General features: G+C 45.1%; 1 protein-coding gene across 8 annotated transcripts in view; it reads right to left on the bottom strand.

The window, feature by feature from the left end:
* The window catches only part of SPR (G protein-coupled sex peptide receptor), a 352,892-nt gene that overhangs the window by 94,161 nt on the left and 235,033 nt on the right, over nt 1-23,698 (bottom strand). The gene's annotated exons all lie outside the window — the stretch shown is intronic.

Below are 23,698 nucleotides of genomic sequence, written 5' to 3'. Positions count from 1 at the left end.
GCATTTTCTGCATTCCTATAAATTAGATGCAGACATGCGCTGCTGGCCTCATCTAGAGTACTGCTGTGATCAAATGAAGTTGTTACTGTTTCTACCTCTACGCGGTTGCTCACGGCCGCACTGCACCAACGGTTAGGTGAGTATTCAGTGCTGAACGTGATCTGAACTTGGTTTACGTCACACGCCTGCGAAGCCACAGCTGATCAACTGGTCGAAACAAGCCCAGACCAGCCTACTGTTGTTATTTCTTCTTGTTTAGCCTCTTACAGACTTCGCGCGCAGATCTTTAAGACAAACTTCGCGCGCAGATCTTTAAGACAAGGTGCAGTATTACCGCCAGTCTTCTGCGGCCAAATTGTAGGTGCCTGCATTCGAAAGGCACGGTTGACCAGCATGTTGACTGCGAAGTCCAATAGTAGCCAAGAGGTCGACCCGGGCGACGCTGCGCCGTAGCTCCGGTGCCGATTGGCCGAACGTGACAGGCGTGCAAATGTCGGCGCAGATCACTCGCGCCGTCGAAACGTGCTTCGCAATGGCGCTCACAGACTCGCATCTTGCTCAAACATACGTTTCTTCCTTGCAGTTTCGCTCAGTGCCTCTGAAGGCTGGGTGATCGATTGCGCTATTCTCGACGCTGACAGAGTTCGAATGGCCACAGACGCCGACGACTTTGCCCCAGAGAAGTTCTCTCATTCCACTACCGTCCTAAAACCGGTCGGCACCTCGACAGATTCGTGTTACCCCCTTTGGAGCACTGAACGCAAGTCGTTATGTGCACCGCTGAACATTTCCCCTAACACTGAGTGCAACCGAATGGGTTATACCGGAACTCTTCGTCAGAGAAATTGCCTGTGTTCTGCGTGCGAAAGTCTGTTAGGTTGCCTGATCAAAAGCGACAACTTGACCTTCCCATCTTTAACAGGCTAGCCTGAAATAATCCCCGCCATGTGTTTCTTTCCAGACATAATGAGCTCCTGTGGAGGGTTTCCCAACACATGTAAAGGTTAAGTAATTGATATGGCGGCGTATGACGAAGTCGAAGAACATTGGACGCTGCTTAATGCTAGCCATTCTACATGCCTTTCGCAAGAAAAAAAATACAAAAAATTGCAAATTTAACAAAAAAACTGCAAATTTAGAAGCAATAGAAAAAGAATCTTGTTATGAGCCCACTACAAGCAGTCGTCATTTTATCTTACGGTATTTTGCAGACTGCTGCACTCAACTTTTGTTAAAATGTATAAAGCGAAGTCTAAGCGAAAGTACTGACTCTCTTCCTCATAGAGCGCTATGACGTACACTTCAAGTACGTGCGATCATCTTTTCGTGACACTGAATCAGCTTGACTTGTGTTTGTTTTAGTGATAATCTTTAAGCCGGCCGTATCAGGTGTGGTTCTTTTGGTATTATTACCGTGACCGTGCATACGGTCTTGTGATGTGTTTGCTAAACTTGGAATTGCAGGGAAATCGCGCTAATGTAACCGATGTTCAGTCTGATGCGAGTTTTTTTGCACCGGATGGTGGCAAGCGTTCATTTTTCATTAATGTCTGTAATGTCTTTGGAAACATTTGTTGGCGGGAATCGAGCGGAAGATAAGATCCTCGGATTGTGGCCGCAGCAATCGGCGGCCCTCTAGGCCTACAAATAACTGTTTCATTGACTTAGAGTGCCAGTCTTGTGTGACTGATTGGGATTGTGCTTCTTATCCCTTCCCTTCTTACCACAGAATGCGTGGTAGCCAACCGATACACGATTTTGGTTTCCTTCCCTGCCTTCCCTCTGTCTCCCTCGAACTGTGGTGTCAGCGTGGGAAAGCTATGTAAACAGTCTGCGCCACGAGAAGCTTCTCATGGCAGTACGAAAGCTGGGTTGGATACCATCTCAAAGCTTAAAACTGAAGCTTGACTACGCGTGAGATCGTTTGGAAGGCGATTCTGCGAAAGTGGATATTTTCGTGTTCTTTTCTCGTTGCACGCTAATGTTCCCGGTGCGCAGCGCGCCACTGAAAATGCTCCCTATAAAGGCCGCGCATTAGTGAAGCAATTAAGGCCATCTAACGGCACTTGAAGAGCACCCTCGAGCCCGTAGACGCAAAAACACGTTAAGAATGAGTTAGTGGCAGCAACATAGATTTAGACGTATAGTTACGAACGCATTGGACAAACCAAGTGTCTGGTTGGACAGATTATGATGCGCTGTGGAAAGAGGCGTTGCCACAGCGTTGGGTCGCGAACCGGAATCGCCGTCTCGTTAACATCACCGCCTCTCTTTTTCATTTCCCTCTCGCAGCCGGAGAGCCATCAAGTGGGAGAGGAAAAAAGCGTTTGCCAGAGGAGCCCAGAACGTAAAACCTATCGTTGAAACACGTGTGCACGGCTTCGACGTAGCAGCCTAATGGGCCTGCCATGGCCGTTACATACTGGTCGAAAAATGTGCTTTGGGAACGGGGCCGCGTCTGTGTTTAACAACAAGAGGCGCGCGGCACTTCATGGTGTATCTTCATACTAATGGCTTCGCTGTAAACCCCATATAATCCACTTTTTCTTCAAAAGAAGCCTAAAGCTTATGTTGGCCGAGAAAGTTTACGCGTCAGTACTAACGATAATTTCCACCTAACCGCTCGCCTGTGACGGCATGTGGTGTTCAGGAAGACGATACGGTTAAGTGCGTTACGCGCACCGTGCATAGTGAAATAATGCTCCACTAAGCTAGGCTAGGCTAATGGATTTCTACGCGCCAAATCTACACTATAGCTTATGAGGTACGCCGAAATGGACTTGTTGGGATTAGTTTCGACCCTATGGGGTGCCTTTATCGAGATTCTAAACCTCAATAGAGCAGAATTTTCCCATTTCACGCCCACTGAACTGCGGCCAGGATCGAACCTTCGAACTCACGGTATGGAACTGAACGTCATAGGCACAGAAAATTAAAAAAAAAGTACTTTGAGATTCAGCGAAAACTACGCACTAAGAGCAAAGAAAAAAAGGAGGAAGAAAATGGTCCAAGATGCCTTAAGAAGTGTCAAGGTCTTTCTTAAGTTGTTGGCAGCAGAAATAACTGCAAAAAATGATTAAAAAGGAAACAGTTAAGCTTATAAAAAACACAAACTCCATGTGCTAATCCAGCTATCGTTTTCAATGGCGATTTCGGCGAAAAAAAAATTGACTGGTCGTTTAGCATAGCTATAAGCATGAAATTTTGCGCGAAAGCACAGTTTTTTGCAGGTGGACACCACCACCACCTACCCGAAAGCGCGAATGAGGTGTGATCCAGGGAGCCAGATATGCGCGTTTTCAACTTTTTTCATATCAGTGCCAATTTACCCAATGTACGACGGTGGCCAATGCCACAGTGCGACGTTTCTGTTTCTGCAGCAATGCTTTCAGTGCGTATTTTTCTAGTGCCGTGTTTCTGCAACATCGTTGTATACGCCAACGCATGAAGCGCACACCTCTCTCCCTACAGCCACATAGCTCAAAGCTCGAATATTCGTTTGATGTTCGTATTAGTTGACGGCGTAGATGATGTGCAATGCAGAGCGCGAGAGTGTGTTGCCGTTTAACACGAGGCGTGTTAGGCTGCGGGGATGCTCTCGCTCAGTGGCCACCGCAGCTGACCTGTTCACGCCACCGCGGGTTCGAATCCCAGTCGCAGATATTTATGTGATTTATTTTGATTTCTTTCACTTGGCACAAACACGCAGACAACGCAAGATGTTGCTCGGGGTTTACACATCGCAGTAGTGCTTTCGCACGAAAATACATATGTGTTTCATGCTCGACAAGAAAGGCTAAGAGAAAGAGCTCGGTGTACTCGGGGCTGTATGCTACCGTCAATGGCTTCGCTTGTGTAGTAGACAAATCTTCGAGAAACAAAACCGTTCCAAGAGCTGTGTACATGTGTGACCTGGAAACTGTCCCTTGGCAGCGCAAAAGCAGGCATGATGGACAAGGAAATACATACACGTGTCTGGCGCTGTGTTGTATCTGTGACTGTGGTGCGTCTTTGTTATTGTTATTGCTGCACGCGGCTGATGTCCAATAGACTGCTTCGTCGTATTTTCCGCTGCTGAGTATCTTGAACACGACTAACAAGCGAAAATAAAAATATTTCTACGCACGCTCTCCTTTAGCGATATGCTATATCATCTTTGATTTTTAATCTACTGCCACCCCGCACATTTATCCTTTCTGCGTTGGCACAAATGATTTAAAATCAACAGCACACGTCGGCATGCCTTTAGCGTTCAATGATCATCTGCAGTGGAATTCAACGGTGATTTCGGCCACGTGCCCGTGCGTGCAATCTGCAAAGAAAACCTGCCGGAACGGGCAAATTTCTGTCCGAGTGACCGTTTAAAAGTGGCACTGCTGATATTCGTTAATCATTGCACACCTCTTCTGTGCATTCATTCCAACTTGAGGTAGACAGAAGGAGCGCATGACGGCTCTGTATCAATCTGGGTCACAGCGTATCTCCTCCTTGCGACGACACGCCGTCAGTGAAGCAGCATCCTAAGCGTGTACAATGGGTCTGACCGTCCAGAGCCTTCGCTCGAGTAGAGGGTATGTCGTGGATCGAAGGAGTGCATTTTCTGTGAAGGTGAGCAAAGGAAACTGCTTAGCTGCCGTCTCCCTGCCTTTGACACTCACGGCGTTCGAGTCTGCCCATCCTTCAATTAGTGGACAACTATGCAAACAGAGGCCGCCGGAGTTTCGCTAAGTGAACCCGTTGGGGTGTAAAGTCCGTCATTAATGATATTCATGGTTTCACCATATCTTCGGGTCTCTGCTGCGATGCCTTGCTTCGAGTTGATTTTTTCGCACCCGATTTTGTGTTGACGTGAAGCTAGAAGAAAACAAAAGAAGACGCTGCCCAGTGTGTTGAACCAGGCTTTCGAAGTGGGCCTGTATGTCTCACGAATAGACATCCTTAATTTGTTGGTTACGTGAGGCATAGCGTGGTGAGAAACGTGCACACAGCCACAGAGGACGACGGGTGAAAGCAAAACAGGACAGGAAGTCGGCTTTCAGATAAGGCCTTTAAAGAAATTCTTGCTGATGTCATAAAGAGAGAGCCAAATCTAATCCTCAACGCGCAGAAACGAATATGCGCGAGTGGTGACGAGTCGTGGTGAGGATTGGAAAACAAAAAACAAAAAACAATGAAAAGCGCCATTTCTTTTTCAGTAGAGTGAATTTAAAGTTGCTGTTAAGAAATTTTTTTCAGGCTGATCTTTTCATCTGTGGATAACATCACATTTTTCAGGAAGTGGGCAGGCGCCGCAGTACATGCGGAGGAGGGAACAAAGAGAAAACCAGAGTGGGTGACGGAAGAAAGGCGGGTTAATGACTTCCTAGTCGAAATCAAGAGGAAGAAATGGGCAGGGCATGCACTGAGAAGGCAAGATAACCGCTTGTTCTTAATGGTAACGTAGTGGATTCCAAGAGAAGGCAAGCGTAGCAGGGGGCGGCAGAAAGTTACGTGGGTGACGAGATTTAAGAAATTTGCGGCGATACGGTGGGCGCAACTGGCAAAGGACAGGGTCAATTGGAGAGACATGGCAGGGGCCTTTGCCCTGCAGTGGGCGTAGTCAGGCTGATGATGATGATGACGATGAATAGCCTCCAAAGATGACGTCATAGATGTGGTGGAAGATGGATAGCTCTAACGTGGCTGAGAGAAGCATAGTATTCTCTCAAGAAATCGATGTGGAATCTCACCTGTGGCTAATGTATACGCGCGCAACCGCATCTAGAGGTATCGAGTGGCATTCATTGGCGGCGCAGGCAGCGTAGTACGTACTTAGCCTATTGCTTGTGTATGGCGCTACCTTTTTATTCATTTGGCTACAAAGCCGTCAGTTCAATATCACTGGATCTCGCAGGCGTGGACGGTGTCACCTGAGCTTTGCTTAGAGTAGCCGCACAGTGCAGTGCCTTCTAAATCGCCTCAAGAGAAGAGTCTTATTATTTTCAGACCACTGCTCCAGACATTGATTCTAAGAGTACTGGATCTACGTGGATACATTAAAATTTGCTTACTTTCTCACTACGGTTCAATTTTTTTGGGATACTTTTTTGAGTTGTAAGTGCGGGTTGCAGGTCATATTCCGTTTGCCTATACATTTGGGCTTACGGTTAATAATCCGTAGTTGAACGCTTTTCATAAGTGCGAGTTTTGTGTGTCTATTGCATGCTACGATGTTGGGCTCGTGGGAAATTCTCTCTCAAATGAAACCTGTATGATGGTGCATCACTTCAATAAACTATTCGGTGAAATCAGAGAAACGAGAAAATAAGAGGCACCTCTCTATTTCGAGCAAATGCTACGGAAGCTAGAAACGCACTCAAGAAAATATAGCAGTTCACTTTAAAATACACACTGCAGATCCTGCCGTGGACTTAGCCGCTGATTGCAATGTAAACCTTTAGAACTTGCGAAACAAAACTTCCAGTGCTTCCGATGGAACTGACACGTGTAAATGAAATATATCTGTTTCTAGGCACTAGTGGTTCAAATCTTCGAGGGGCGTGTGAAGATGTGCACCGCGAGTTGCTGTGTGTCGTTTTTTCACGTTCATACTGCTACTCACCTGCTTTCTCAGAGGTATGAGCGTGCGCATCCTTAGAACCGCACTCGGAAGTCTGCTCGAGCTGTCTCGGAGGGGCAGTACAAGATTTTCGATAGCACTCTTTTAAGCACGTCATCACTTTTCCAGTAAGGATAGGCGCACCAACGAGTGCCTTGAATAAGAGATGTCATGTCAGCGAAGCTTCCTTAGCTGCACCGTCTCTCCCGGGTCGAACGCCATGAGACCTTTTCGTAATTCCCGAAATACTTTCGTCCGGCCCACTACGAAGTTCCGCGGGGTTGCCGGAGCAATAAGTAAAGCGAAGTGGTTATTGCTGTTTTCCTCATCTTTACATCCCGCCAAGAGCCTCAGTGCGCGGCCACATGAACGAGCTGCGTAAACTGACGTCCAGCGCTGTTTTTCGTAATATGCGCGCAAAGGCAGAGCTCAGAATGAATTTCACTTCAGTTGCCTTTCAGCATCATGTTTCATCACATCGCGGTTCATTATTCACGAATCGTAACTTCTAGGCAATAAGCAGAGAACAGCCCGACGGGGATGCCGTACTGCATTAGGGTTGATGGATCAGGTACACAAATAAAAATTAAGCCACCGTGCTGGCTGAGTGTGCTTGGCGTTCGCCTGCTGATCCCAAGGTCTCGGGGTCGAAATCCGGGTTGCGGCGGTCGCATTTCGATGGACGCGAAATGCAAAAATGTCCGTGTGCTGTTGTATGTCCGCACCGTTAAATAACCTCAGATAGTATATAAATACGTTCGCAGCCCGCCACAGCTGCTTTCCTCATAAGCCATGTGTAGCTTCAAGACATTAAACGCCACGCCACATACCACACACCACACCACACCACACCACGCCACGCCACGCCACGCCACGCCATACCATACCATATCATATCATACCATACCATACCATACCATACCATACCATACCATACCATACCATACGATACCATACCATACCATACCATTACCGCACAACAATATGAGTTACATGAAGGAGGCGATCGGTGAGCGAAACAGCACGGCACTTGTGCAAGGCAGTAATGACAGCGCGAAAACTACGGGTTTTAACACTTGCGGCAGCGCGTGGTTTATTTGTTTTATCTTCACTTTTGTTTTGGAGTCTAAAAGCTTCACTTCACGCAATACGTCCAAGCGCCGTTGTGTGTGTTCCCTTCATTCTTTGTCCTTGCCGCTTAGCGCTGTTTTAATATTATGGAGCATTTCCAACTCGCCCAATCTGCCGTTCTTCTACATGCGATAGCAGTCCATCGTGAACACACTTCCCGCGCGACCAGACCCTTGCTGATTTCTCTCGGATTAAGTTGTAACTGATACGTCCCATGCATGCAAGCCACTAATCGTGCTTTATTAAAGCCGATATTGTGCTGAGCATCATATCTAAAGCTTCGGCAAAATTTGGCACTCACAGCTAAGAGCATGCCGGCGACAGCCTTATGAACTAGCTTTCATTTCGCCAATAGGTTACTAAAAAGAGCTTGTTGGCACATATTAACGGTGGAACATACAACGTGATCGACGACGCAAGATTACCCGCAGAAACGTGAGCGGACAGGCTACCTGCACTTGCAGTGCGAAACAATGCGTGGGGAAGAGTTCATATAATGGACTGTGTATGCGCATGTTGTAGCTAAAGGCTTGAGGAGACTTAAAACTAAGGGATATAAATTATGAATAATGTAAGTGTAAAACTAACACATTCTTTCAACTGCGGTACAAGTAGAGGTACAAAAGAAAAATCAAAAGGAGTGGTTGCGCTTTTATACTAACATTGGTTACTTCCGAATTAAAAAAATTTTTAAGCCAGGCTTCCGCGCTCTACTACTGTATTTTCGCTAAAATAGTGTGTTAGGAGAGACGCTCGATTAAAAGATCTTATATATGTCCAAAAGAAGAGCCGCAAGCAACACACCAAGATGCCACTGCAAACAGCGAGGCAGATCATTCTGAAAGACTCAACGCTCATGCCCTGTATTTTCCGTCTGCGTTCCTTTGAAGGAGGGACGCCAAGATCATTCTCATGTCGATAAGTTTTTTTCAGGAACATAAGATAAGACCTTCATCGTCCCAGCCGCCAGCGCCAGCGGAATCGAAAGCAAGTAATGCTGTACCGGCAAAAAGTGAAATCCAAACGTGAGAAATATCCGCTCTGAAATGTAGAGAAAGAAGTTCACTGACATTGAGCGTGCGCGCGTGTCTGTCCATAGTTTCCGCTGGTGTGCTATTTCTCGCACTTGTTCACCCCTTGCTCCTCACCCGGTTTCGAGTTTGTTGGAAGTTGGCAAGTTGAGGAGCGCAAATATGGTTTCGGCGCGGATTTTCGTGTCCCCTAGGCTTTCTTTCCAACTTAAGACGCCGCCGTCACAGCAAGCTGTGTCCGCCGACTTCCGGGCAGCCATTGGTATGCATTTATGCGCAACGCGAACTGCACGCCAAGCTCTCCAGCACGTAGAGCGTCTGTCGCCGCGCAAGCGGGCCACCGTCCCCGCGCCCTTACTTTGACGAGCCCGTCTGAGGCAGCCAAGCGAAAGGCGGAGCACTCTTCGTAGATTTCACCTGACAACCCGGGATTTTGTCACCTTTTACTTGCGGCTACAGAGGCACCGCACCGTACCGCCACCTGCTTATAAAGGCTGCATGTTTCACGTACGCTGTTTCAAGCATACGAGAATATGCACAGGTTTTAGTAATGTTTACGCTACTACCCACGCTACTAGTACGGAGTGAAATAGAAAGTTTTGCTTTAAGAATGTTCCTCGGTAGAATAACGTTTACTTCGCAGATCGTATTGTTGATTTAGTTAATGCATTCTGAGTAGACAGGTTGGGCAGAAAGCTCGTAAAATAGATCAGAAAAATTGCAAGCATAAGACCACTTCGGCTCTCTATTCCACAGTGACTACAATGAATACTAGTACCACTCCGGCTGCTGCTGCTACGATTACTGACGCAACTGCTCGCATTGATATCTAAGCAGCAGTTTCAACAAGGTTAGCGCAGATATAAGGAAGAAGCACTTGACAAGGCACAAGCTGTAATTGTAACCTGATTCCACGTTCTGTCCCGTTTTGTTAGTGCTAATCTCGTTGAAGTGTCATACAACCAGTCCATTTAGTAACTTTGCTACGAATTTATGTTTACTATATCGCTGCCTGTGGTATTGCCGTACTGCAGCTGCGGGGAAAGGCCACGCTTTTCTGTTACGGTGTCGTAACTCGCGAGGTGATCGTTACGCACTGTTCCGTGGTGGCGCGTTCCGATCCCGCGGACGGTCGTCGTGGCCTATGCGCTTCGCGGCTGTGATGTGTTGTTGTTTGTTGCTGCGGCATACCTGCGAAGCCTAGCCGGATCCAAAAGCCGACTATCCGCGATTGCGTAGTTTGTACCCAACTTCAATTCGGGCTATGAGACACGTTGATCGAAAGCCGCTTTTAAAGATCCTTCGGTGTGAACTTACCTGGACATGTTTTGTTTCGTTTCAAGGGGTTTAACGTACCAAGGGACTCAGGCTCTGAGCACGCCTTATGGGAGAGCAGCGGATAATTTCCACCACCTGGGTTCTTTAGCGTGCTCTGTATATGTAGCGTGCTCTGTTCTGTAGCGTGCACAGTATATGGGACTCTAGCACTTCGCCTCCATAGAAATGATACCGCCGCGGCCGAGATTGAACCCCCCTCTTTTGGTTCAGCAGCCGAGCGCCAAACCGGTGACCCATCGGGGTGGCTTTACCTGGATTTGTGGCCCAGGGTTATCCCGATAAATGATAGGGTATTGCAACCCAGATACCATGTCTGTTATGTAGTTATGAGTTCAGCATTGTGTGGATGCATGCGTGTGAGAAGTATACGCAGCCATTGTCCGAGGAGACGGATGCAAGGATTGCCATAACTGCTGCTCCGCTCTCTGGCTTTCCGCAAATTGCCCATTAATCTGCGACTGTGTGGGTTTTATGCCTAATCTTGTGAATACACGAAATCACTTCTTCCAGTACCTTCAGGCCACAGCGGATTAATAGATTACAATTTCGCAGTTCACCGTCACGAAGCGACAAGTACGTATAGGCTATGTGCCGGTGGCCGCGTCGTAGGGCTCCGGATTAATTAAGACGACCTGGGATTGTTTAATCAGCGCTTACATCGCACAGCACATGGGTGTCTTTTGACGTAGCAGTCAGGACTGAACACGTGTCCTGCGCTCTGACAACAGGTATCCCAGGTTCAAAAGTACGGAGGTCACGATGTCAGCAAACAAATCAAGTGGTGCTACTAACGGCGGTCTGGGCCTTCCCTGGTCTATGCGTATCACTCTTGACTTTCCGAAGAACCTCTGGTTCAGTCGGCGAGCTCATGGCCTCCAGCACTTTGGACCAACTGTGCATATTGGTGCCACTAAACACGGTAGTATGAAAGACAGAAAATTTGCTGGCAAAGTTGATAACAAATATGGAAGCACATAATTTGTACGGCTTTTGATTGATTGGTGGAGCATTTAGTCGCAGAACATTAGTAAGGGCAACGTGGTCACAGTAGCAGGCGCACTGAAATTCTTGGGAACTTACATGCAGAAGGTCCAGTTTAGAGCCTCAAGTATTTTATCTTTTCGCCTGCATGCCTGTTTAGCTTTCCTTAGCATCGTAGGCGTCGGCGTAAAAGATGAGCTCGGCGGGGGGAAGGCAAGTGGCATTTTCGCAAATTATTTCAGCCTCAGTAAGTTAAAAGTGCATTGCACTAGCCACTAAAACGTCGCAGACGTCACCACTAAAGCGTCGCACTTAAGGGTTCCTCTCGCTCCCTGCTCTGGCGCGTACAGCGGTGGAGTTCTGCTAGCGAGCACGAGATGGCGGAGCCGATTCCCGGCGTCGGAGGCAGCTTTCGCAATGCAGGCCTAACGCGCAAACGCCCTTGAGGTTTCCGCACACACCAAAGAGCCCAGGAGGTCCACCATCTTCTCTGCACGGCGGGCCTCATGTAGCCCAACCAATGCTGGGGTATGTTGAAATAAAGGGAAAAAATAAAAACAGCCTTAGAAGAATCGCCTTACTGACACGGTTATAACAATGTCTCGCTTTTGGACTAGTTACTTCCCAAAAGCAGTTTTATATATAAAAAGTTGTTTATTAAGTGCGAATCACCACAAAGCCTCGCTTTGGGTTTCGCACAACGAAAAACAGGGGTTTTTACATGCATGAGTGCTTATGATCCTCCCCCCCCCCCCCCCCACCCCCCACCCCTCTTCCTGCGGGTGTAAACATTACCTCCAAAAATGTTTCTTTTTTGCAGTGTTGTTTTTTTGTGTTTCTACAGCAGCATGCTCTCGTAGGTTTTTGGTAGAGTACATCTGGTGATGTGGGCTGCTACAAGCCTTCACGCGTGAGTCATAATACAAGGAGAGAAAATACTGATGGGTGTTTTTGTGCGGTAAGTAATCGCACAGTAAAAGAAACTGGTCATGCTGACACGAAAGCCTGTGATTGGCGTCTCGAGCAAGTTCCCATGCAGTGTATGTTATAATGTTTTTGCATGTTTCGAGGCGCATGCAGAAGTTAGAGCAACACGCACAAAAAGAACATGTTTGGGCAAGTACCAAGGAGGGCGGGAAAGGGGTACTCGTCCGGATTTTACTTCTACTATATTATACTTCTACTATTGCTTATCACGATTATGCGGCATCATGAAATGCTTCCCTCAGGACCAATCCGTGAGTGGTCGCGCATTGCTCCAGCGAAACAAATGTACTAATCCCACGGATGTAGCATGAAAAAAATGAAGCGCCGAAATCAGCTGTGGTTGTCAAATTTCCTAAGTTGTCAGCACTAAATATACTGGGCACAAGCTGGCATGTAAGCTGTGTGCGATGAATGGTGAATGGTTTTCATCTTTCAGCTGTCACCATCACCTTGAATTTCTGTAGACGCGGGAAATTATTGTAGTCGTGGTAAGGTTTATGTGAGGTGTAAAAAGAACTTGCGTACTGGACCGCGAGCATCCAGTCAACTTTCTTACCGCGCTTTTTCGAAAAAACCAATCAAATATGTTCAACTGCTCTTGTGCAACAAGACGCTATGAAATGGTAAATCCTGAAGAAAAAAATGTAATGGCAAGCTTAAAACTTAATTCCTACGCTCATCTTCTTCTCGAGTTTTACCTTTTCGTCCACTCTCAAGGACTCTCTTATTGACTTTTCCCAACTGCACCACGGTTCGCAGACATTCCGAGTCCCACTCATACTTAAGCGTATGCCGCTACGCTACCTTCGCCTTTCCCCTTCCTCTCGAAGTCTTGATCCCACATCTCAAGATTGGGAATTCCTCATTTTCCAAGTTGTTGCTGGTCTCTTTTACGCGCTCTCGTTCTCGCCCTGCTCGGAACTTTAATTTCTAATAATTTCCGAAGTGCAGCTCACGCCGTCTTTGCGCGTCTAGTGGCGGTGGCTCTCTTCTCACCCTTCAAGAGCGCGCCTCGATTGCTTAATCAATGAAAATAGAAAGCGTGTGCCGCTCGGAGACCAGGCTGTGCACGCTGGCAAGGCGGGCCGATTAGAGTGACCTGCGTGTCTTCTTCGCTTGCAGAAAGAAGTTTCAAATGAAGTCACTGCAGGCGAACAGTTTTTAGACGCATGTTCATTAGTGCTTTGGGCAGAGCTCTGACAGTGGCATGAATCTGCTGGGCGGATTAACCTTAGCTGAACGCTGTAAGCTTGGTTGTTTTAAGCCGCTCGGGGACCCTGCCGTCCCGCGCTGCAAAGGTTGCTGAGTTGACAAGGTTTCAAAGGTTGCAAGGGTGCCTCAGTCCCGTCCTGTTTTGCGGTTCTTCTCCTCACGATGTCCTGCCTGCAGCCAAGTCTTTCTAAGTCAAATATGCGTGCACACTTTTGTGCGAACGTTATACACTAGGTGTTTCTATGAAGCCCAGCACTAATTAAAAAAAACGCTTTTTTGAGATATGGGTTCTGCTGCGTAGTGATACCATCTTCGTGGACAGCAGAAAACAGGTGATTATTGTTAACCGCTAGGTTGGTCAGCTTCTGGTAGCTAGCTTTGTAACTATGAAGCTTAGGCGCTGGTTGCCATGAGAAATTTGAAGTGTGCTGCTATCAATTGCCGCATTAGTTTTTAAGAATTCAAAAACGCGATTACCGTCCGCGCTGGGGCCCAATGAACTTAAGCCATCTCATGTAAAACGATGCGAGCATTCGAAAGACATCAGTGTTTAGAGAGCACAAGCCGAAGCTCCCTAGCGTAAGTCCCGCAGTGAGCGGCGGGTACCGCAAGGCAGGCGGGACAGGTAACGTCACTTCACAACTGCGACATGGAGTAAAGTGTGCTGGGGGGGGGGGGGGGGGGGGGGGGCGTTGCTTTTGGAAAGCGCATCTTTATGCGTGAGATGGCCACAGTTTGTTTAGCCGCAGCGCCGAGGGTAATGACGTTTTCGAAAAAAAAAGAGAAATGACGAATTTTGTGTTTTACTTGCCGATTTCAGTTTCGAATTTACACCAGTTTTGTTTACTGAGCCATTGTTTACTGGCGATGATATTTTCACCCTGTATGAATACAACATATTTTCTTGAACAGAAACGCGAGGAGGTGGCGGTAAGGATATATAGATGAATTTTTCCAATGCATATCTGCTGTGGAGGTTGTTTGTGTAAAGTGTGGAACTTATTTCTCTACTGTCATGTACAAATCACTTGATGACAATTTGGAAGAATTTTTTGCGTATTCAGACTGTCTTTTCTCGATTGCCATTGACCATTGTTACACGCTGATACACGGGGGTGGCCTCCACACTGGCATGTTAACAGAGAACTCAAAAAAGATTGATTTGTGAGCACTTTTGAATTCACATTTTGTAATTATTGCAATATCTGGTTTCAACGCTTGTCAGTGTTACCAGCGCAACAGTAATTGGCGTGTCTATGACCACCGTATTGAAAGAGTGCATGTTACCCGGTACAATTAATGCTCCAGTCTGTGACCACATGCCAATTTTCCTGGCTGCTGATAGATATAGTGGGGTCCAGCATAAGATGACTACAGTTAAAACTGTCGAGGAGATTAATCCACGACACTGAAACTCTTTTGTGAAGAAACCAGTGGGACTAAATAGAAAAACGTTTTTTCATGTCTTTCAGCCGACAGCGCTTGTGATTACTTTTTAGGGACATTTTGTTTTGTCTATAAAAAGCATTTCCCCTCTAAAGATTTACTAAAACACAAACGACCTCGAATGACATGGCTAAGTAGCAAACTACTCAGAATAATAAGGAAAAAGCAAAAATGGTTTCAAAGGTTTTTGAAGCACAGAAACCAAGATTCTCTAAAAGAATTTAGGCAATACAAAAACAATCTTAATAGTGCCCTAAGACAAGCGAAACGCGACTACTTTCACAGTATGTTTATTGCAAGGGTCGACTTGAGACACAATTAGAATAAACTGTCTTCAATTACATCTCACTGTACATTCACATCTGATACTAAACAGGTAAAAATTAACGAGCAGCTGAGTGACAAAATGTTGGCTGAAAAATTTAACAAACAATTCACGTCTGTTACTGATAGTAGTTATGACGTTAGCGCACTGTATAACTTGAGGCCAGCCTTATAAACAATTATATTTCTTAATCCAACTGACGAGTATGAGGTACTAAATGTGTTCATGCGTATTAAAAACACAATGCGCGAGGACATCTGCGGATTAAAACGCAACCGGTCAGATTTATTTTCGACCTTGTCACACCATGTTTAACCTACATTTATAATCTCGTTCTAAGCACAGGCATGCTCCCGCAGAAGATGAAGCATGCTGAGGTAATTGTGTTTCACAAAAACGGAGAAAAAATAATCTAGAGAACTACAGATCAATTTCAATATTACCGTTGTTTTCAAAAGCACTCAAAAAAGAAGTTTACTGAGGATGTTCATTTTCATTATCACTCGCTGTTTAGAGTTTCACAACATGGTTTTTGGCCAGGTCTGTCCACAGAAACCGTCTTACTTTGTCAAAAAGAATTATGTTTGAAAAATATAGAGCACAAAAATTAACACTGGGAGTTTTCGTTGATTTTTCGAACACATTGACAGGCTAAACAATATTAAACTCCGAAAAAAGCTCTTATACGGTGTGCGCGGAATTGCAGCTGAATTAATAAACAACTATTTGAGGCATCGATTCGAGTCTGTATGTATAAATCAAGAACTCTAGTGCTCGGAGGTAATTAAATGCGGTATTCCTGCAAGCAGTATTGTAGGGCGTCTCTTATTTATTGTCTGCATTAACTATATTGTAAACATTTATAATTCAGCCAAATACGCAATTTATGTAGATGACGCAAGTCTTTTCGCACTGAAACCGATACAGACGACTTCGTGAAGGTAGCAAACCAAAGACAGTTTATTATACTCATGGTCACTTGAAAATTAATTACCCATCAATTATAATAAAACCAAAGGGGCCATTTTCAGGCCTAAGCGAACGTCATTTAATATTTTCACTGTCCTGCGTATCAATGACTCCGTAATCCAATTTTCTTCCACTGTTAAATTAATTGCGATTTTAATTCATGAGTTCATGCTATGGAACCACAATACTGATGATCTGCGGCTATACGCTCTCAGATTTTAGGTATGCTGAGAAAATGTCGACATTTGCTTGCGCCACATCTCATGCGCTAACTCTATAGCGCAATTTTTGATTCACATCTGCGTTATTGCCATCTAGTTCGGTGAAACAGTACAAAAAGAGCTCTCCAAAAGCTGGCCAGTACGCATGAAAATGCCTTACGCGCGATTGCAAATCGATCTAGCCATGCCCACACTTATTCACTGAATGCAAAATGTCAGTTAATTCAAGTAAATATGCTCTTTGTGTACAACCTTGTGTTAACTCTCAATTTAGAAATGCATAAAAGGCGCACAACCCTGCAAAACATAGCAAAACTAAAATAAAAGAGCGCGTCTCGCCCCACTCGATATCCAGAAATTTGGTTCGTACCGAGGCCTCCCACAAATTACGGCATGCAGATAATTTCTTCCAGCCTCCCGCTAGCACTAAACAAACTACGGCTCATTGCATAACACCTGCATGCATTACAAAAAAAAAAGAGTTGGTAAGCTTGATCGCTTCAGGCAAGTGCGATTAAAGTCTGAGTGTATGATACTTAAAAAAAATGACCAGTGTTCAGTTTGCTTTTCTCTTCTATTATATGCCGCTGCGTGATATTCTGTTCGGTGATGATTAGCTGTTGTTGATATTCATATTTTCCCTACTGCCGCTGTCGATATAGATGCTTATGTCCTATGGGAGGAGGGGCCGGTCAAGCCATAAAACCGTGGCTTTTATCTAGCCTTCCTTTACACAGTTTGTTGTACAGCGTTCTTCTTGCTTATGTTTTAACATGTAAAATTTTTTGACTGTGATAGAATAAAGAAACTCAGACTGAAACAAAGTGAAAAAACGCTAAATAGCAATGGAACAAACTCTGGTACAGAAGACTTATGCTGCGTTCACATCAATGCGTCGCGTTTTGTAACATGTTTTCAATATGCCGGCATTACGAAACTTCTCGTACATGCCTCGACAATATCAGCACTGACTCGTACATAATGAGGGTGAAAGTGAAATGCAGTAAGTGCCCGCGCCACTGTACAAGTAGCAAGGGGGGGCTCATCGCGGAATCTCCCATCAAATTACTTTCATAACAACCTGGCCTAGAAGTACTTCCGCGTTCTTAAGTTTTGAACAAAAGCGAAACAAAGATTGGACACATGTTTCTGTACTTTCTCATTGCGAGCGATGTGGCTGACCCGGAGAGAAGTATCACTGAACTACTCCACTGTCCCTCGTAGCTGCTTCGTAGCGATCGATTATTCACCGCTATATAGACGCGACCTTCGTCTTTCCTCCTTGTCACGTGCTTTTTGAAATGTGTTTATGGCGCGAAAAGTGGGCGGTTTCTCTATTAGCTGGAAACTAATTGCCAACGGAGCCTTGCTGAATTCTCCATACGCACATTCGCCTGTAACATGCAGCTGCTGCTTCCCATGTTTTCGTAAAAGACAGGAGGCCTATTTTATTGCTATCCTTGCTGCCGTCCGAGCCAAGCCTGTTTGAAATGATTATGGATGCTGTAAAATTAGCACGAACAGCCGCTGAGGCAGGTCATGCTTCTTTCTGCTTTGCTGCATGCTGAGTGGGGCAGGGCCGCTGTATTTCGACGACAGAAATACCAGCAACAATAACATCAAAATAAAATAACACCACACGACCACAGAGGCCACCATGGGGTCTCTTACTAATGTAGGCGCCTTGTTGCACTGTGTAAGGGCCGACTTGCTTTTTGCTTTTTTTTCTTCATTTTGAGCTCGGACGATTACATAACTTCAATCTTGTCACGAGAGGACAGAGAGTCGGCAAAAGTAAAAAAAAAGGCGAATCCGCCTGCTGGGCCTCCCGTCAGTGGGCCAAGCTTCCCACCCGTCAGGATTTATCTGAAGTCGTTTCGCAATGTAGTGTTGGAGTGCTGCCGCACCCACGCCTCCAGCATTCAGCCTCCATCTGTGTCCATTCGGGCCGCCAAATAAGCACCCCGTTATATCTCTGCGAATCCTTCTTTTTTTAATTCACTGTCATATCCCTTTCACGACACATCTCTTTCCGGACATCATAAAATGTCTCCCCGGACATCTAAAAAGAAAGTGACGCGACCAAGGTCTCCTGTGTCGACGACAGGTCGAAAGATTTTTTGCGCACATTGCTTCTGGCCTGACGTGAAACATTCGCAGTACTCAGTCATTACAACCACGCAGTACTGTACGCGAGGAAGTACTGAATCACACACAAAACTCTGTGCTTGAAAAGAAGCTCCACGCGAACGACCAAGAACACCAGCCCTGAGGGGACAAACAAAAACTGTCTCCATAAAATGGGAGCTTAGGGGGAAAGAGAGGACGAAATGACATGAAACAGGAGAACAAAAATTCTCAGCTCATTCTTGATTGTGTCAAAGACAGAAAGGGACATAGAACGACGCAAAAAAAAAGGCTTGAATTTCTACGGCTGGCAGAGATTGTCCACGCTGAACGTTTCTCAAAAGTGCGCTCTATATCAATTTTTCTTGCTCGCTTTTGTTCCCGCGTTCTATGTGATTCTCGCCTCCATCGCACTGTCATTATGCAAATGAATCTCATTTATGGGCCTGCTTTGCATCGATCTAACGTTTATAAATGCACGTCAACACTCGCAGAGAAAATTATTCCGAGTCCTTAGAAAGCCGACTCGCTCTAAATGCGTGTCCGCAATATTTAGGGTGTTGTAACGAGCATCGGGAGAAAAATGAGGGGGGGGGGGGATAATAAGCGCTGGCGTGTTCGTTGCGGGATGAATTACGCACTTTTCTTCAGCCGTTTACGAACTCTTTTCGCCCTTTGCAGTCTATATCGCTAGCCGTCTTATGTTGTAGGCGTCATTAGCTCGTCCTTATCTTTGTACTGCCAGCTGCGAAATTCATGCTAGGGAGCCTTAGAGCTCTGGGCACCTTTTTTTTGCAATTTATTACAGTGGAAGATGTGAAAGCAGGTTTCCCGTACTTGTCGCAGTTTTGTACGAAACAGACTGACACAGCGCAACTGAACGACGACGAGAGGAAGAAACATGAAACACAGGACGGGCGCTGAGTTCCCACTCTTTATTGCGTCATAAAAACCAGCACAATTTATACCATTCACCTGGACCACGTGATACGCTGTCAGCCAGTGGACATTGCGAAGAAGCGCCTCATACGCTGGCGATCATTACACAATGAAAAAGCACTCATGACAAGTGCAAGCACTAACATGCAATGGGATTACTAAATTAACGATAAGCGAACCACATATAAATGAGAATCGCACTTGTGCCTCAGCCATTAACATCGGCGGTGCCAGGGGCAGTAACGAGTGAAAGAAACGCGACGATGACAGAGGTGGAATAGCGATGAAAATGGGTGTACAATCAATCAGAGTATGAATAAAAAAGAATGATAACTTGCTAGGCAATAGGCAAAGTGAGTAGGCTAAAAGCGAAACGTAAAAAAAAGAAGGAACTGACGCCAACAAATAACACGGCAAAAAGTTAATATCGTATAAGAAAAGAAAGAGAACAAAGAAAAAGAACATAAAACGAGCCACCACCGGCCACACATTCAAGACGTTAAAAACACCATTAAAACTCTTTAAAAGACAAAGGAGAAGCGATCCGCTTAAGGACAACAAAGAACGCGGCAAAATAACTAAGAGCAAATAAAAACAATGAGGTGAGGTGCGAGGAAAAACCGTTTGCCAGGATGCCTATATGTGGTTAAACGCAAGAATCACGCCCACTCTAAGGATCTTTCTTTCTCCAGTAGACAGACAGAAGGGCTGCTGATGTCTATGTGGTCCTTGTTTTTAAAAAAAGAGGAAATAACTGTTACAGTAACGAAGTCTGTTTCTGCAGCAAGGCGGCGCCCTAAAGGCCTAAGTGTGGCTTTGGCATGCCTACTTCTTGCATTATATTCATCATTGAATAACTTATTATTAATAATATTGTCGTTAAGAAATGACTCCCCGCTAAGATTTTGATGCACGACGCGGAGCTCAAGTCTGTCCAAACAACCCGGGAGCACTTCAGTACGCCGTGGATCCTAACTTAGTTTTCACTTCGGGGCATAGTGAAGCTCGATGTGTTTTCAAGGACTAGAATACTTTGGTACCCATTTGGCTCGAAATCCGTAGAAGGTAACGAGAGCCCTTGTCCGCACCTTTCGAGAGTTCTTGATTTTTAGGGGTGCCGTAAATGCTCCACTATACGGCTCATAAGCAAACCCCATTGCTTGGCGGTCTTTGGCAAATTGGGCACATGTTTTAGCTATTTTATCATATGGTCTATGCACATCAAATCAAATCAAATCAATTTTATTCCGCAACAAAAATGTTACGAGGAGGGCAGGTAAAAGCTGTGCGGAACAGCTTGAGGAGCCCTGACCCCCTAGCACACGGGGCAGCATAGAAGCGGGCGGCTAAGGAAGAACACTTGGACAAAACACATACATGAGTTAGGCAAAATATTCCAAGAAGAAAGCACCAGGAAAAGTGGGGGAAAAAAAAAGTTGAGTGTATGACATCATTATACAAACATTTCACGCAGTTCTTTTAGTGATATACCAGATATTTCAATGTTAGTTTCTTTTATTACGCGATTTAGAAGTGTGGGAAGTAGAAATTTCAGCATTTGATGTCCATAACTGGTTCTGCATTTGACGACGTAGCACACTTCGGGATGCCGAACATTATAAACAGGAAAATTTTCCGCTAGCCGTGCTAAGCTTGTTATGGCATCATTATTTCTTTGTAAACAGAGTTTATACAAACGACATAACTTGTAGTCATACATTGATGTAACGTGAATTTTGTGGTGCTTCTTGAATAAACCTGCAGTGGGAGCGCGATAAGGGACTTTAAAGGCCAGGCGTAAAGCTCTTTTTTGTAAGATGGAAAGTTTACTAATATTTCCATCTGTTGTTGTTGACCACACAAGAAACTCGTAACTTAATAAAGAAGAAAATAAAAAAAAATTATATATGATCATGTTAACAGACGTAGATAAAAAGTATCAGTGACGGCGCATAATGCCGGTTGTCCTGGATAGTTTACTAATAATATAGTTCACGTGATGATCCCATGTCATGTTTTGTGAAAAGTATACGCCCAGTGTTTTAAAGTCTTTGAGCACTTCAATTTCAGTGTTATTTAACAAAATAGGAGACAACTGCACATGTGTATGGCGGCGGTGAAATAAAACAGCCTTCGTTTTATTACTGTTAACTTTAAGACAGTACATTTGTGCCCATGCATTAATTTTGGACAGTGCGCTATTTGCTCGACGAGCTAAATCTGAACATGATTCACCGGAAAAGAACAAACTCGTGTCATCAGCATAGATTATGTGATGGGCCGTTTCATCGATGCGGTACATCTCATTGATATAAAGGATGAACAGAAACGGGCCCAGTATCCTTCCCTGCAGGACACCTGCTTTAATAGGTTTTATCGAGGAATGTTCTCCTTCAATGACGACAAATTAAGAACGGTATTGCAAGTAGTGCATAATTAATTTGTTTCCGATGCCTCTTATGCCTTAATGATCAAGGGTTTGTAGCAGAAGTTCATGATTAATTAAGTCGAAGGCTTTTGAAAAATCTAGAAAAAGCCCAAGTACCATATTGCTGCATTCAAATTTTCCTAAAATGAATTCTGTTTGGGTGAGTAGTGCGAGCTCAGTAGATTTGTTTTTGCGAAAACCATACTGTGAGGAGCTTTTCAAGTTAAAGCGGTCAGTGAAAGAAGTCAGGCGTTTCAAAATTATTTTCTCTAAACCCTTGAAAAACACAGGTAGAATCGATATAGGACGGTAATTGGACAAATGATTTCTGTTACCCTTTTAAATACAACTTTTACTTTCGCAATTTGCATGCTTCGGGGAGAAGTTCTCGTCGACAAACTAATATTGAAAATATGGGTAAGGCAAGGTGCCAGTAAATCAATTACGTGTTTTACAGGCTTCATTTGAATATTGCCGGCGTCCGCGGCTCTGCAATTGCTCAAGGCTAAAAAAGTGGCTACAATCTCACTATTTGACACTGGCTCCAGAAATATGGTTGAATTACTTCGATCATTCATATAGTTCAGGTCAGAAGTGCTGGTGCTAGGGCCGCCAACTGACAGAAAGAAGTCATTGAATGCGTTGGCTAACTCAGCGCCTTGAATTTCGGTCCCATCCTTTAATATATTAGTCAACAATTCTGATGCATTATTAATTACAGTCTTAAGTGCCTTCCATACACTGTCTGAGCGTCCTTGTGTTGAGTTGAACAGGTTAGAATAATATTGCTTTTTTGTATCACGAAAGTGTTTAGTGACAAAATTTCGGTACTTCTTGAATTCCTTGAGCGCTTCGGGGGATTTACTGACTATAAATCTATTGAACAGTTTATCCCGATGTTTCATAAGCTTAAGGCTTTCTTTATGTACCCATGGTTTCCGACTTTTTTTTTTGCATGTTTTAAACGCCTTGATCGGTAAACACGCAAAGTATGTTTCAGAGAACTTTTCAATAAATAAATCGTATGCTAAGTTGGGGTCGCTCTCTGTGTATCATTGTGTATCATGTATCATTTAATGGGCACATTAGACCCCTTCTGTGTTCTATCTCTCTTCTTTTCTTTCCCTTCCCGAGAGTAGGTTTGGTAAGCCTAACATGAACCCGGTTAACCTCCTTGGCCTTGCTTTGTTTGAGCCTCCGATCTTGCGGTGCGAGGAAGCAAAAAACCCACAGGTTACTTTCCGGTAATCTGCTTTCGTAAAACACGCTCATCTTTCCAAGCCTTTTCAGTATTCCTACTCGTGATGCCACATGCATCGAATGTGCTGCTAACTTGGTCTACGAAGAGAAACGTCGCGTAGGGAATAAGGACATTAGAGACATGGCAAGAACGAGTGTGCCACCTGCTTGCCAAGGACTACAGTGCCAGGAGCCGCTGCAGCGTTTGAGAGATTGTGTGTTTTTTGCAAAATCTGTTTATAATCTCGCAGTGACAACCCGGGCACTGCAGTACTTCGCAGGCATTTGCTTTTACTTTATTACTTAAGCGGGGCGCCACACTGTGAGTTACCTTTCTTCTTTGAAATGAGTATGCGTGGATGGTAACAAGCACTTAGTCGTTTAGTGTCTTTGGAGTGAATTGGAAAGGAATATTTACTGTTGTGTGAGGAACTCATCGGGATGGTAATCACGTGTGGAAGGGCAATTGGAAGCAACATTAGTTGTGTTCCCTCGGGTTCCCTCCAATGACGAGAGAATGAAAAGCGCAAAGCAGCTCAAGGAAGATGAGCGGCAGCATATAGGGAGACCACACACGGCAGCAACGAACAGTGTGCGGGTAGGCTAAACTACTGCCACTGCTTTTCCACCAGGCAAGCCACACTCACGTTAATAAGGGTTGAGGCACTCGCTTAGTCGTAATACAAACAATAGCGCGGTACGGAGCAACAACCTGCGTGTTTCTTT

This window comes from Amblyomma americanum, chromosome 6, assembly GCF_052857255.1.
Source record: "Amblyomma americanum isolate KBUSLIRL-KWMA chromosome 6, ASM5285725v1, whole genome shotgun sequence".
In the NCBI taxonomy this organism is placed as follows: Eukaryota; Metazoa; Arthropoda; class Arachnida; order Ixodida; family Ixodidae; genus Amblyomma; species Amblyomma americanum.
The sequence above is the reverse complement of the archived record's forward strand: the minus strand, read 5'-3'. Positions and strand labels throughout refer to the sequence as shown.